Below are 12,974 nucleotides of genomic sequence, written 5' to 3' on the forward strand. Positions count from 1 at the left end.
GTAAGAGTGATATAGTGCTTCTAACCTGATTAGTATGGGCAGACTGCCTGGGAAGGCTGCAGGATCTGTGTGTGAGAGACACGCTTTCTGATGCAAGTAAGCTATACAGTATGTACTGAAGAACTCTGTGTTTTGTTTAGTGACAGTTAGGAACATCTTATGTTTAGTTAGTGCCGGACAGGCAAGGTATTTTTATTTTGGGGTTTGTTTTATTTTCTGTTTCAATAAAACTGGCCGGGGTCAGTTGTACCAGAAACTGGACTTGTGTTGTTCCTCAGCTGCTGCGTGCTGCCATATTCCCCAGGAAAAGGCACCTTGCACCCCTACAGTGTTACAACTTGGTGGAGAATGCGAGCAGGCCGTTCTGCGCATAAGTGAAAGCAGCAGCTTTGTGAGGCCTGCAGAAAACGGTGGTTTATGCAGATACAGCCCAGTGTGAAGTTACTGAGACTCACCCCTGAGGGTTTGATATATGTCCTGGGTGAAAGCAGCTGCAAAGCCGCCTGAAAAATCTGTTGACATGGAGGATCTGCTTAAAGCCTTGCTGCAAGCTACAGCGGCTCAGCAGGAGGCCAACCGACAGCAGCAGGTGGCAATGGAGGAAAATAGGAGACAACAGCAGGTGGCAATGGAGGAAAATTGGAGACTACAGCAGGAGGCCAACAGACAGCAGCAGGTGGCAATGGAGGAAAATAAGAGACAACAGCAGGCAGTTGTTGATGAACTTTACAGGCAACAGCGTCAGGATAGAGAGGCCTTAGCAGAAGTGGTGCAGAGACTTGCAGCTCGGGTTGGAGATGTGGCCGTCAGTGCTCCAACCAGCTCTAGTTCTATACGAGCCAGTCACTTCCTGCAGAAAATGACAGAGGCTGATGATGTGGAGGCCTATCTGACCACGTTTGAAAGGACTGCCGAGCGTGAGAACTGGCCGAAAGCACAGTGGGCCAGTCTGCTGGCACCTTTCCTGTCAGGTGAGCCCCAAAAAGCTTACTTTGATTTAAGCCCTGCTGAGGCTCGGGACTATGATAAACTAAAGACTGAGATCCTGACCCGCCTGGGAGTCACGCTGTCAGTACGAGCACAACGGGTGCACCGTTGGCTGTACGCCATGGAGAAGCCTCCGCGCTCCCAGATGCACGACCTTATTCAGCTAACAAAAAAATGGCTGCAGCCAGAGACATTAACTGGTCCCCAGATGGTGGAAAGAGTCGTCATGGACCGCTACTTGAGATCTTTGCCCATGGTCCTGCGCAAGTGGGTGAGCCATGGAAACCCGGGTACTGCTGAACAATTAGTGGACATGGTAGAGAGGTATTTGGCAGCAGAGGAACTACTGATGACCACCCAGCAACCCATAGATCCTCGACAGCGCCCTTCAGTAAAGACTGGTAAGACTGTTCCGTGGGAAAACGTTGCTGGGCGGTTAAGAGAACGCAAGGCTGGAGAGACTGTAAACACTGGCCCTGGAAACAGGCCAATGGGGCTAGAACGGTCTATGCTGCCCAAATGGGTTGATAATCGTGTGGTTAAATGTTTTAGGTGTGGTATGCCAGGTCATGTTATTGCCAATTGCCCAGTCACGCAAGAACCCATGCAATGTGATGCTGCCTTTGAATGTCGCAGAATGTCTTTCTTTGCTAGGTTAGCCTGTACTGTGGTACCTTCACCTGAGCTGGAAAAACAAATGTGTGATGTGTTCTTAGAAGGTAACCGGGTAGAGGCCTTGCTAGATTCAGGAAGTTTAGTTACCCTCGTGAAAGCTGGGTTAGTGAACCCCTTAAAGGTCCAGCAAATACCTATTGGGGTAACTTGCATACATGGGGATACCCAATATTATGCCACTGCTGAGGTGAATATAGAAACTTGTTGTGGGTCAGCAATGGTTAAAGTGGGACTGGTCCCTACCTTGGTGCATGAGGCCATAATAGGGAGGGATTTTCCTCATTTTTGGAAACTGGGGGAATCACGGTTATCAACAGATGTGAGAAGTAAAAAGCCAGTTGATAATACCGGTGATTTTATGGATGTACGTGGGTCTTCGGAACTTTCTGGCCCTTTGCCTTTTGCTAGTTTGGCTGGGGAAGTGACAGATGGGGAGTCCAGTGAGGACCCTCTTGCCGGGAACAGAGACATAGTAGTTAGAACTGAAAGCGTGCCTGACCTGGAGGTAAAGAAGGATCTGTTTGCGTCTGAACAGTTAAAGGATCCTACCTTAATAAAGGCTAGAGAGAATGTTAAGATTGTTAATGGGGAACCTGTGGTACCAGGTGACAGGGTTACGTATCCCCACATGGCCATCTGTAATGAGCTCTTGTACCACATTGTCAAAAGGGGTGAGGATGTGGTGGAACAGCTGGTAGTTCCCCAGCCTTATCGGAGAACGGTACTAGATTTAGCTCATAGTCACGTTACCGCAGGACATTTATGGGCAGAAAAAACCACTGAAAGAGTTTTACAAAGGTTCTTTTGGCCAGGGGTTTATAAAGAAGTGTCTGAATATTGTTCTTCCTGTCCTGAATGCCAGTATCATGCCCCTAGACCCCATTTCAGGAGCCCACTAGTTCCCATGCCTATTATAGAGGTCCCGTTTGACAGAATAGCCATGGATCTCGTGGGGCCCTTGTTAAAGTCTGCTCGGGGCCATCAGTATATCCTGGTAATTATGGACTATGCCACTCGATATCCTGAGGCTGTCCCTTTACGCACTATCACAACCAAGGCGATAGCTAGGGAGCTGGTGCAGGTATTTAGTAGAGTGGGAATACCAAAAGAAATTTTGACTGACCAAGGTACTCCATTTATGTCAAGGATCATGAAAGAATTGTGCAAGTTATTTAAGGTCACTCACCTCAGGACGTCCATCTACCATCCCCAAACTGACGGGTTGGTGGAAAGGTTTAATAAAACATTAAAAAGTATGTTAAAAAAGGTTGTTGAGAGAGATGGGAAAAACTGGGATTGTTTGTTGCCCTACTTGTTAATGGCCATCAGAGAAGTTCCTCAGTCCTCTACGGGGTTTTCTCCATTTGATTTGTTGTATGGTAGACACCCCAGAGGGCTGTTGGATGTTGCCAAAGAGACGTGGGAAGGACAGCCCACTCCTTATAGAAGCGTTATTGAGCATGTAACACAAATGCAGGATAGGATTGCAGCCGTGGTACCTGTTGTCAGAGAGCACATGGAACAGGCCCAAAGTGCTCAACAGAGGGTCTATAACCGGAGTGCCAAGATACGGGAATTTGCTCCTGGAGATAGAGTTCTTGTTTTGGTACCCACTGTGGAAAGCAAATTCCTAGCTAAATGGCAGGGTCCATTTGAGATTAGGGAAAAAGTGAATGAGGTTAATTACAAAGTATACCAGCCGGGAAAGAGAAAACCCGAACAGATCTACCATGTTAACTTAATCAAACCCTGGAAAGATAGGTTGTCTCTGTCAGCGGAGCCTTGCCCTTCGGTGTCTTCACCCCGGTTGCTTCCCGCAGTGAAGGTGTCAGAGACATTATCAGCTGATCAGAACAATCAGGTTAAAGAATTTCTCATCCAAAATAGGGAGGTATTTTCAGAGCTGCCTGGCCGAACGACCATAATAAAACATGACATTGTCACAGAACCAGGGGTCAGGGTTCATTTAAAGCCATATAGGATTCCTGAAGCTCAGCGAGAAGCTATTTCTAAGGAAGTTAAAACCATGTTAGAACTTGGAGTCATAGAGGAGTCTAACAGTGAGTGGTCCAGTCCCATAGTGCTCATCCCGAAGCCCGACGGTAGCATACGCTTCTGTAATGACTTTCGTAAGTTAAATGAGGTGTCCAAGTTTGACGCATACCCCATGCCCCGTGTGGATGAGCTTGTAGAAAGGCTGGGAACAGCCAGGTTTCTCACCACATTGGACCTGACCAAAGGTTACTGGCAAATACCTTTATCTGATAGCGCCAAAGAAAAAACAGCCTTTTCGGTTCCGGAGGGGCTGTACCAGTATAAGATGTTACCCTTTGGGTTGCATGGGGCTCCAGCAACCTTTCAACGGGCGATGGATAAAATTTTGAGGCCCCATAGAAAATATGCAGCTGCCTATTTGGATGATGTGGTAATTCACAGTACAGACTGGGGGTCACATTTGGTTAAAGTACAAGCAGTACTGGACTCAATCAGAGAGGCAGGGTTAACTGCTAACCCAAAGAAGTGCTGCCTCGCAATGGAGGAGGTCAAATACTTGGGCTTCACCATAGGCAGAGGTCTGATTAGGCCCCAATTGAATAAAGTTGATGCTATTCAAAACTGGCCTCGTCCAGTGAATAAAAAACAGGTAAGGGCTTTTTTGGGAATTACTGGGTACTATAGACGGTTTATTCCTAATTTTGCGACAACAGCGGTGCCGTTGTCAGACCTTACCAAAGGGAAGCAGTCAAATGTGGTGAAATGGAACCCTGATGCAGAAAAGGCGTTCCAAGCGTTAAAAGTGGCTTTGTGTTCACAACCGGTGTTGATAACACCAGATTTTTCAAAAGAATTTGTGGTACAGACAGATGCCTCAGAGGTTGGGATAGGTGCTGTGCTGTCCCAAACCAGAGATGGGGACGAACACCCTATCATTTATTTGAGTAGGAAACTCAATGAGCATGAAAAAAGGTATGCCATTGTGGAAAAGGAGGCTTTGGCCATTAAGTGGGCACTAGATACCTTGAGATATTACCTCTTGGGTAGACAATTCAGACTAGTGACAGACCATGCCCCTTTAAAATGGATGTATGTAAATAGAGGCAAGAATGCTCGTGTAACTAGATGGTTTCTAGCGTTGCAGGACTTTAAGTTTACTGTCGAACATAGACCGGGAACACAATTGGCCAACGCAGATGCATTGTCTCGCATCTTCTGTTTGGGGGCTACAAGTGTTCCGGCCCCTAGGTCGAAACAGGGGAGGGGGATATGTGACAAGAACACTGGGATAGTGTTTGAGGGCAGGTATATTTGTCCCAGGTTCTTGTCTTACATGTTTTAGAAAATGTTAACTTCTAGGAAAAATGCTTTTTGTTTTGTCTGAACCTTTTCAGTTTGCTGTAAAAGCTGGGTAAAGTCTCTGAGAGAGAGATAAGGCGAGTTCTAGACATTGGGCCCAGTTCGGGTCTTTGGCCTCACAGAGGGCTAATCAGGGTTTCAGCTGTGTAAGAGTGATATAGTGCTTCTAACCTGATTAGTATGGGCAGACTGCCTGGGAAGGCTGCAGGATCTGTGTGTGAGAGACACGCTTTCTGATGCAAGTAAGCTATACAGTATGTACTGAAGAACTCTGTGTTTTGTTTAGTGACAGTTAGGAACATCTTATGTTTAGTTAGTGCCGGACAGGCAAGGTATTTTTATTTTGGGGTTTGTTTTATTTTCTGTTTCAATAAAACTGGCCGGGGTCAGTTGTACCAGAAACTGGACTTGTGTTGTTCCTCAGCTGCTGCGTGCTGCCATATTCCCCAGGAAAAGGCACCTTGCACCCCTACAGTGTTACAATATATATATATATATATATATATATATATATATAGAGAGAGATATATATATAGAGATATATATATTAAAGATGCTGTCTTAAGATATATATATATATATATATATATATATATATATATATATAAAACATGCCCAAAGAGACATGAGTCTACTGGGTCCTAGAGACAAAGCTATGTCGATTTCTGCTTGACGTGTCCTGTAGAATATGCAATGGACAGATGATGCCGACTTAAGAGGCATATGGAAGGCTGAGGATTGTGTGGAGGGTTCTCGGACCTGGTCTCCACAGCTATAGCTGGTAATTCTGATATTTTGCCTTATAGTCCTGCACAGCCTAGGAAAGCACGACATTATCAAAAGCAGCCTTTCGAACAAAGAAACAAGAAAGTCCGAGGTGCGTCCTTTCTTGCCAGAGGCGGGGGCAGAGGAAAGAAGCTGCACAACACAGCTAGTTCCCAGGAACAGAAGTCCTCCCCGGCCTCTACAAAATCCACCGCATGTCGCTGGGGCTCCACAGGCGGAGCTAGGCCCGGTGGGGGCACGCCTTCGTAAGTTCAGCCACAAGTGGGTTCACTCCCTGTTAGATCCCTGGGCAATAGATATTGTGTCTCAGGGATATAAGCTGGACTTTGAGGAGATGCCCCCTCACCGACGGCTCTGCCGGCTTCCCCCCACGAGAGGGAAACAGTGTTAACTGCAATTCACAAATTGTATCTTCAACAGGTGGTGGTCAAGGTTCCCCTCCTTCAACAAGGAGGGCATTATTATTCGACCATGTGGTAGTCCCGAAACCAGACGGTTCGGTCAGACCGATATTGAATTTAAAATCCCTGAACATATACCTGAAAAGGTTCAAGTTCAAGATGGAATCGCTAAGAGCGGTCATTGCAAGCCTGAAAGGGGGAGATTTTATGGTGACTCTGGACATAAAGGATGCATACCTTCATGTCCCCATTTATCCACCTCATCAGGCGTACCTCAGAATTGCGGTACGGGATTGTCATTACCAATTTCAGACGTTGCCGTTTGGTCTCTCCACGGCCCCGAGAATATTCACCAAGGTAATGGCGGAAATGATGGTGCTCCTGCGGAAGCAAGGTGTCACTATTATCACGTACTTGGACGATCTCCTCATAAAAGCGAGATCAAGAGAGCAGTTGCTGAACAGCGTATCACTTTCTCTGGAAGTGTAACGGAAACACGGCTGGATTCTATATATTCCAAAGTCGCAGTTGGTTCCTACAGCTCATCTGCCTCTCCTAGGCATGATCCTAGACACAGACCAGAAAAGGGTTTATCTCCCGATAGAGAGAGCTCAGGAGCTCGTGACACTGGTCAGGAATCTATTAAAACCAAAACAGGTGTCAGTGCTTCACTGCACTCGAGTCCTGGGAAGGATGGTGGCATCATACGAGGCCATTCCCTTTGGCAGGTTCCATGCTAGGACCTTCCAATGGGACTTACTGGACAAGTGGTCCGGATCACATCTTCAGATGCATCGGTTAATCACCCTATCCCCCAGGGCCAGGGTGTCTATCCTGTGGTGGCTGCAGAGTGCTCACCTTCTCGAAGGTCGCAGATTCGGCATTCAGGACTGGGTCCTGGTGACCACGGATGCAAGCCTCCGAGGGTGGGGGGCAGTCACACAAGGAAGAAATTTCCAAGGGCTGTGGTCAAGTCAGGAGACTTGCCTTCACATCAACATCCTGGAACTAAGGGCCATATACAACGCCCTACGTCAAGCGGAGTCCCTGCTTCGCGACCAACCGGTTCTGATTCAGTCAGACAACATCACCGCAGTGGCTCATGTAAACCGCCAAGGCGGCACAAGGAGCAGGGTGGCGATGGTAGAAGCCACCAGAATTCTTTGCTGGGCGGAGAATCACGTAAGCGCACTGTCAGCGGTGTTCATTCCGGGAGTGGACAACTGGGAAGCAGACTTCCTCAGCAGGCACGACCTCCACCCGGGAGAGTGGGGACTTCATCAAGAAGTCTTCACGCAGATTGCAAGTCGGTGGGAACTGCCACAGGTGGACATGATGACATCCCGCCTCAACAAAAAGCTGCAGAGATATTGCGCCAGGTCAAGAGACCCTCAGGCGATAGCTGTGGACGCCCTGGTAACACCGTGGGTGTTCCAGTCGGTCTATGTGTTTCCTCCTCTTCCTCTCATACCCAAGGTGCTGAGAATAGTAAGAAAAAGAGGAGTGAGAACAATACTCATTGTTCCAGATTGGCCAAGAAGGACTTGGTACCCGGAACTGCAAGAAATGCTCACAGAGGACCCATGGCCTCTGCCTCTCAGACAGGACATGTTGCAACAGGGGCCCTGTCTGCTCCAAGACTTACCGCGGCTGCGTTTGACGGCATGGCGGTTGAACGCCGGATCCTAGCAGAAAAAGGCATTCCGGATGAGGTCATTCCTACGCTGATAGAGGCTAGGAAGGATGTGACGGCTCAACATTATCACCGTATATGGCGAAAATATGTGGCTTGGTGTGAGGCCAGGAATGCCCCTACGGAGGAATTCCAGCTGGGCCTTTTCCTTCACTTCCTACAGTCGGGAGTGACTTTGGGCCTTAAATTGGGTTCCATTAAGGTTCAGATTTCGGCCTTATCCATTTTCTTTCAAAAAGAACTGGCTTCTCTGCCTGAAGTTCAGACGTTTGTAAAGGGAGTGCTGCATGTTCAGCCCCCTTTTGTGCCTCCAGTGGCACCTTGGGATCTTAACGTGGTGTTGAGTTTCCTGAAATCACACTGGTTTGAACCACTCAAAACGATGGAAGTAAAATATCTCACGTGGAAGGTGGTCATGCTATTAGCCTTGGCTTCGGCTAGGCGTGTGTCAGAATTGTCGGCTTTGTCACATAAAAGCCCTTATCTGGTTTTCCATGCGGATAGAGCAGAATTGCGGACCGCCCACAATTTCTGCCGAAAGTGGTTTCATCCTTTCATATAAACCAACCTATTGTGGTGCCTGTGGCTACTACTGACTTGGAGGATTCCGAGTCACTGGATGTAGTCGGGGCTTTGAAGGTTTATGTAGCCAGAACGGCTAAGGTCAGGAAAACAGAATCTTTGTTTATCCTGTATGCTTCCAACAAGCTTGGGGCGCCTGCTTCAAAGCAAACTATTGCTCGCTGTAACACGATTCAGCAGGCTCATTCTGCGGCTGGGTTGCCGCTGCCTAAATCAGTTAAGGCCCATTTCACAAGGAAGGTGGGCTCTTCTTGGGCGGCTGCCCGAGGGGTCTCGGCATTACAGCTTTGCCGAGCAGCTACTTGGTCAGGTTCAAACACTTTTGCAAAGTTCTACAAGTTTGATACCCTGGCTGAGGAGGACCTTGTGTTTGCTCATTCGGTGCTGCAGAGTCATCCGCACTCTCCCGCCCGTTTGGGAGCTTTGGTATAATCCCCATGGTCCTTACGGAGTCCCCAGCATCCACTAGGACGTTAGAGAAAATAAGATTTTACTTACCGGTAAATCTATTTCTCGTAGTCCGTAGTGGATGCTGGGCGCCCGTCCCAAGTGCGGACTTCTTCTGCAATACTTGTATATAGTTATTGCTTAAATAAGGGTTATGTTATGGTTGCATCAGGGTTGATCTGATGCTCCGTTGTTGTTCATACTGTTAACTGGGTATGTTTATCATAAGTTATACGGTGTGATTGGTGTGACTGGTATGAGTCTTGCCCTGGATTCCAAAATCCTTTCCTTGTACTGTCAGCTCTTCCGGGCACAGTTTCTCTAACTGAGGTCTGGAGGAGGGACATAGAGGGAGGAGCCAGAACACACCAGAATCCAAATAATTTCTTAAAGTGCCCTGTCTCCTGCAGGGCCCGTCTATTCCCCATGGTCCTTACGGAGTCCCCAGCATCCACTACGGACTACTAGAAATAGATTTACCGGTAAGTAAAATCTTATTTTCTCTTACGTCCTAGAGGATGCTGGGGTCCACATTAGTACCATGGGGTATAGACAGGTCCCTTGGGAGACATGGGCACTTTAAGAGTTTAATAGTGTGGGCTGGCTCCTACCTCTATGCCTCTCCTACCAGACTCAGTTTAGAAAATGTGCCCGGTGGAGCCGGTCACAGCTAGGGGATCTCCTAAGAGTTCTTTTAGTTTTATTTTATTTTTTAAAGAGTTAGGTACAGGGAGGCTGCTGGTAACAGCCTCCCTGCTTCGTGGTACTTAGGGGGGGTGTAGGATCCAACCCTCTGAGGTTAATGGCCCCTATCTCCGCTGACAGGACACTGAGCTCCTGAGGGTGTCGATCGCAAGCCCTGAGGCGACCGCTCACCCCTGCAGCACTGCTGCCACCCTCTGACAGAGCCAGAAGATGCGGTGGTGAGTATGAGGCCGGCGCCCCGGTAAGCTGTTAGAGTATTTCTCTCAACTCAACTGCTCCAGGATCATGGATGGATCCTGAATCTTCCAAAGTCGAATTTGGAGCCGACAAGGAGGCTGTCCTTCCTGGGGATGATCCTCGACACAGAAGTTCAGAGGGTGTTTCTGCCGGAAGAGAAGGCGTTGGTGAGATAAGCAATGGTCCGGGATGTATTGAAGCCAACCCGGGTATCTGTTCATCAGTGCATTCGCCTTCTGGGGAAGATGATAGCCTCCTACGAGGCTCTACAGTACGGAAGATTTAATCCATGGTCTTTTCAACTGGATCTCCTGGACAAATGGTCAGGATCTCACCTTCACATGCACCAGAGGATACGTCTGTCACCGAAGGCAAGAATATCGCTCCTCTGGTGGCTGCAAACCTCTCACCTACTAGAGGGACGCAGGTTCGAGATTCAGAATTGGATCCTCCTAACCACGGATGCAAGTCTCAGAGGTTGGGGGGCAGTCACACAAGGGGAAAACTTCCAAGGAAGGTAGTCAAATCTGGAATCCATCCTTCCGATAAACATTCTGGAACTAAGAGCCGTGTACAACTGTCTTCTACAAGCGGCACATCTTCTGACAGATCAGGCCATTCAGGTTCAGTCGGACAATGTAACGACAGTGGCCTACATAAACCGACAAGGCGGAACGAAGAGCAGAGCTGCAATGTCAGAGGTAAGACAAAAATCATCCTCTGGGCGGGTAGGAACGCGGTGGCACTGTCGGCAATCTTCATTCTGGAGTGGACAACTGGGAAGCGGACTTCCTCACCAGACACGATCTCCATCCAGGAGAGTGGGGCCTCCACCCATAGGTGTTTGAAGAGGTGACAAGTATTTGGGGCGTACCTCAAATAGACATGATGGCCTCACGCCTCAACAAAAAGCTTTGGCGGTATTGTTCTAGGTCGAGGGATCCACAGGCAGTGGCGGTGGACGCCCTGGTAACTCCGTGGGTGTTCAAGTCAGTGTATTTGTTCCCTCCACTTCCACTTATCCCAAGGATTCTCAAAATAATCAAAAGAACAAGAGTTCAGGCGATCCTCATTGCTCCGGACTAGCCAAGAAGGGCTTGGTACAGATGGGTCCATGGTTATCTTGGCTTCTTTGCTGTGTCTAGGCACACCATGGTTTATTAACATAAACCCTTCATCTATTGTTCTCAAATGCAATGCAATACAGAGAACAATACAGCAGGGGATTAACTCATTAAAGCAGGAGATTAAGTCCGACTGCCCACTCCCACTCCCAGTTAATCCAATTTAAAGGTCAAGATAAACATGGACCCATCTGTACGCGGATCTTCTGGAGTTACTGCTGGAAGATCCAAGGCCTCTTCCTCTTCGAGAAGACCTTCTGCAACAGGGGCCGTTCGCTTATCAAGACTTATCACGGCTACGTTTGATGGCATGGAGGTTGAACACCAGATCTTAGCTCGGAAGCGCATTCCGAACAAAGTTATTACTACCCTGATACAGGCTAGGAAAGGAGTAACGTCAAAACATTACCATCGGATTTGGAAAAAGTACGTGTCTTGGTGTGATTCCAAGAAGTTTCCTACGGTGGAGTTTCAACTTGGACGGTTTCTCCTCTTCCTGCAAGCAGGGGTGGATGTGGGCCTGCGCCTGGGCTCCATAAAAGTCCAGATTTCGGCCTTGTCCATTTTCTTCCACAAACAATAGGCTGCCCTACCTGAGGTTCAGACTTTCTTGAAAGGGGTTCTGCACATCCAACCTCCCTTTGTGCCTCCTACGGCACCTTGGGATCTTAACGTGGTACTGCAGTTCCTGTAATCGGATTGGTTTGAGCCTTTACAGGAGGTTGAGGTCAAGTTTCTTTCTTGGAAGACTGTCACACTGTTGGCATTGGCATCTGCTAGACATGTGTCAGAATTAAGTGCATTGTACTACAAGAGTCCCTAATTGATTTTCCATGAAGATAGAGCTGAGCTCAGGAAGCGTCAGCAATTTCTTCCGAAGGTTGTGTTGGCTTTTCATATCAACCAACCTATTGTGGTGCCAGTGGCTACTGAGTCCTCATTTACCTCAAAGTCCTTGGATGTTGTACGGGCTTTGAAGATTTATGTGAAGAGAACGACTCGTCACAGAAAGTCGGACGCTCTGTTTGTCCTTTTATGATCCCAACAAGGTTGGGTGGCCTGCTTCTAAGCAGACGATTTCTCGCTGGATCAGGTTTACTGTCCAGCATGCTTATTCTACGGCCGTATTGCCGTGTCTGAAATCCATTAAGGCCCACTCTACTCGTAAAGTGATTTCTTCCTGGGCGGCTGCTCGGGGTGTCTCGGGTTTACAGCTTTGCCGAGCAGCTACTTGGTCAAGGTCGAACATGTTTGCTAAGTTCTACAAGTTCGATACTTTGGCCTCTGAGGACCTACAGTTTGGTCAATCGGTTCTGCAGGATCCTCCGCGCTCTCCCTCCTGTACTGGGAGCTTTGGTACATCCCCATGGTACTAATGTGGACCTCGGCATCCTCTAGGACAGTGATGGCTAACCATGACACTCCAGCTGTTGTTGAACTACACATCCCAGCATGCCCTGCTACAGTTTTGCTATTTGGCCATGCTAAAACTGATGCAGGGCATGCTGGGATGTGTAGTTCAACAACAGCTGGAGTGTCAAGGTTAGCCATCACTGCTCTAGGATGTAAGAGAAAATAGGATTTTAATTACCTACCGGTAAATCCTTTTCTCATAGTCCGTAGAGGATGCTGGGCGCCTGCACAGCGCTTCGTTTTCCTGTAGTTGTTACTTGGTTCAGTACTGCCTTGTTACTTTGTTAAGTACTGATGTTCAGCCGTTGCTGACTTGGTTCAAGCTGGTTGCTTGATTTTTTCTGTTATGTGTAAGCTGTTGTGAATCTCACCACTATCTGTGTGTTTCCTTCTCTCGAAGTATGTCCATCTCCTCGGGCACAGTTTCTAGACTGAGTCTGGTAGGAGGGGCATAGAGGGAGGAGCCAGCCCACACTATTAAACTCTTAAAGTGCCCATGGCTCCCAAGGGACCCGTCTATACCCCATGGTACTAATATGGACCCCAGCATCCTCTACGGACTTCTAGAAA

The 12,974-nt window shown here is 48.1% G+C and overlaps 1 protein-coding gene across 1 annotated transcript in view; it reads left to right on the forward strand.

The window, feature by feature from the left end:
* Nucleotides 1–12,974, forward strand: part of SOS2 (SOS Ras/Rho guanine nucleotide exchange factor 2) — a 181,934-nt gene that overhangs the window by 72,701 nt on the left and 96,259 nt on the right. The gene's annotated exons all lie outside the window — the stretch shown is intronic.

This window comes from Pseudophryne corroboree, chromosome 12, assembly GCF_028390025.1.
Source record: "Pseudophryne corroboree isolate aPseCor3 chromosome 12, aPseCor3.hap2, whole genome shotgun sequence".
NCBI lineage: Eukaryota > Metazoa > Chordata > Amphibia > Anura > Myobatrachidae > Pseudophryne > Pseudophryne corroboree.